The sequence below is a fragment of the Budorcas taxicolor genome, chromosome 1 (genome assembly GCF_023091745.1).
Source record: "Budorcas taxicolor isolate Tak-1 chromosome 1, Takin1.1, whole genome shotgun sequence".
Classification (NCBI taxonomy): Eukaryota; Metazoa; Chordata; class Mammalia; order Artiodactyla; family Bovidae; genus Budorcas; species Budorcas taxicolor.
In genome coordinates, this window is record NC_068910.1 from 69,749,040 (window position 1) to 69,752,426 (window position 3,387).

Here is a 3,387-nt window from a genome sequence, read left to right on the forward strand (position 1 = left end):
TGCTAATTTTAAGACTCAAAATACTCCAAAACTCTCTGTGCTGTTTATGGTTAAGAGGTAGTAAACAATCATGTGCAGGAGTGTAGTGGCAGGAGTATGGATAATCCTGTCACACAAGCTAGTCTGTCAGCAGAGAGGTTTGACCTGAGACATCCTTGTCCCACCCAGAGCAGGGAATTAGCAGCAATTATTGACACAACAAATGAAAAACCCTTCACCAATATAATTCCAAACCAACCCACTATACTAATGATTTTCAACTGCCCAGAAGAATTTGCCTTTAGTAAGTCTAAAACATCTCATGCCTCTCAGATTGGGAGGCTGTAAACAATCACTTGTGGCCGGACGAACCTATACAGGTGGGCTAGATAACCTTCAGAGGAGTCTGTAAGCTGAAACACTCTTGTCATGCCCAGGAATTTATTGCCTTGGAGCTGCACGTTTACTTCTTCTCCGAGAGAAACGGTTATGGGGGGAGAGCCCCCTGTAAAGTCAGAGGTGTAGGTGAGAGCATAAAACAGACTCTGGTTTTGGGGTTAGATGCTCGGGAACAGGGGGTTTCCTGAGGCTTGATCACGCCTTTGCATATGCCAAGCCTCCTTCCTCATGACCTTTGCCGTGGGTGGAGTTCCTCATGCTGGCCCCTGGCACACTGGAACATGGAAAAAGCAAGAGAGTTCCAGAAAAACATCTATTTCTGCTTTATTGACTATGTCAAAGCCTTTGACTGTGTGGATCACAATAAACTGTGGAAAATCCTGAGAGATGGGAATACCAGACCACCTGACCTTCCTCTTGAGAAACCTGTATACAGGTCAGGAAGCAACAGTTAGAACTGGACATGGAACAACAGACTGGTTCCAAATAGGAAAAAGAATATGTCAAGCCTGCATATTGTCACCCTGTTTATTTAACTTCTATGCAGAGTACATCATGAGAAACACTGGGCTGGAAGAAGCACAAGCTGGAATCAAGATTACTAGGAGAAATATCAATAACCTCAAATATACAGATGACACCACCCTTATGGCAGAAAGTGAAGAGGAACTGAAAAGCCTGCTGATGAAAGTGAAAGAGGAGAGTGAAAAAGTTGGCTTAAAGCTCAACATTCAGAAAACTAAGATAATGGCATCCAGTCCCATCACTTCATGGCAAATAGACGGGAAAGCAGTGGAAACCGTGGCTGATTTTAATTTTCTGGGCTCCAAAATCACTGTAGATGTTAATTGTAGCCATGAAATTAAAAGACATTTGCTCCTTGGAAGGAAAATTATGACCAACCTAGACAGCATATTAAAAAGCAGAGACATTACTTTGCCAACAAAAGTCCATCTATTCAAGGCTATGGTTTTTCCAGTGGTCATGTATGGATGTGAGAGTTGGAGTGTAAAGAAAGCTGAGCACAGAATAGATGCTTTTGAACTGTGGTGTTGGAGAAGACTCTTGAGAGTCCTTTGGACTGCAAGGAGATTCAACCAATCCATCCTAAAGGAGATCAGTCCTGGGTTTTCATTGGAGGGACTGATGTTGAAGCTGAAACTCCAGTACTTTGGGCACCTGATGTGAAGAGCTGACTCATTGAAAAGACTCTGATGCTGGGAGGGGTTGGGGGCAGGAGGAGAAGGGGACGAAAGAGGATGAAAGGGTTGGATGGCATCACTGACTCAATGGACATGGGTTTGCATGGACTCTGGGAGTTTGTGCTGGACAGGGAGGCCTGGCGTGCTACAGTCCATGGGATCACAAAGAGTCAGACATGACTGAGCAAGTGAACTGACCTGAACTGAAACTTGCTCAGTGGCTCAGTTTTTTCTGGCTCTATGTGACCCCATGGACTGCAGCATGCCAGGCTTCCCTGTTTATCCTCCACTATCTCAAGAAGTTTGCTCAAACTCATGTCATTGAGTTGGTGATGCATTCCTACCATCTCATCCTGTCACCCCTTTCACCTCCTGCCCTCAATCTTTCCCAGTATCAGGGTCTTTTCCAGTGATTTAGCTCTTCACGTCAGGTGGCCAAAGTATTCAAGCTTTATGATAAATAGATTTATTAAAAGAACATCCAGTTTCTTAGGGCTGCCTCAGGACTTATACATTCAATTTCAAGCTTGACACAAATTCTATATGAATGACATCAAGCAACTAAGAGTATACCAGTAAATAGAAAATAGACACCTGGAAAACTCAGAGAAACACCACTTAAAATGTTCGTCTGTGTTCTAGGGAAACGTACAGACACCCCATGCAGCTACCAGACTTCACGTGTATTTTGAGCCATTTTGTTTGTGAGTTAAAAGGAAGTTGAATTTATTGATGAGGAAGCAATTAACTATGTCACATGGAAATTCAGCTTTAAACAGCATGAGAAATATGTAGAGGGACAAAAACTAGGAAATAAAGGATGGAGGTAAGCTTTGGGTCAGTCAATCCCTTGGGATAATATACACAAGTTTTTATGTTACAATCATCCATATGCAATGATGTGAAAGTGTATCATATTTGCAAAGAGATTAAATTTATTAAAATAAATGCTTAGAGAATAAAAGGAAAGTTTTTATTGCATTTAAGAAAAAAAAATCTCTATGATCTTGCACAATGGAACCAGGGAAAGATGAGATCTGAATTATTTTCATGATGGTTTAGATTTCAGTTTAAATTGTTGCTATTTTGAAGAGACAGGATGAGATATGTAAGCCTAACAGCAGAATTCATATCTCGCAAGAAGACAAATATGGTGGGTTTGGTGGCTCTAGAGCTTTTCAGTAGAATCTTTGCGACCAATATCTTCCATAGTAAGATGGGCAACAGCAATCATATCCATAGTCACCATATACTTGATAGCCACAGCTAAGCCTATCATATTCACAGCCCCATAGTAGTTTCCATAGTAGATCATGGTGGCAGGAATAGACAGTGCTGGTGTAGAAAAGGTAGATGGTTTCCTGAGTCTTAACATCACCATCTTCACATCATCTTCTATACTTCCTTAGTAGTAGGTGTGGCAAGTCACAGGTAATGCTGTCTTCAATACAGATTATTGTGCATTAACCACAAGTAACACCAACAATGTAGTGCTCATAAATCTTTTATTTCATTAGGCATAGTGAAGCCTCCACAGGCAAGTTTACACTGGTGTTGTGTCAACAAGATTTGCACAATCAAACCATGTGTTTTGAATGACAGATATTTAACTTGATTTGAAAGCCCTTTCTCCCTAAGGGCTCAAATTTAAATTTTGCCATGAAATTCTATGAAATCACAAAAGCTATGCAAACTGAAATCAATTAAAATTGTTTTGTGGTTATTAGTACCTTCAAGTTCACCTACCCACTGCTGTAGAGGAAATAGTTTTCTTTAGTTTTGAAGAAATAGAAGTGCTAAAGACAAA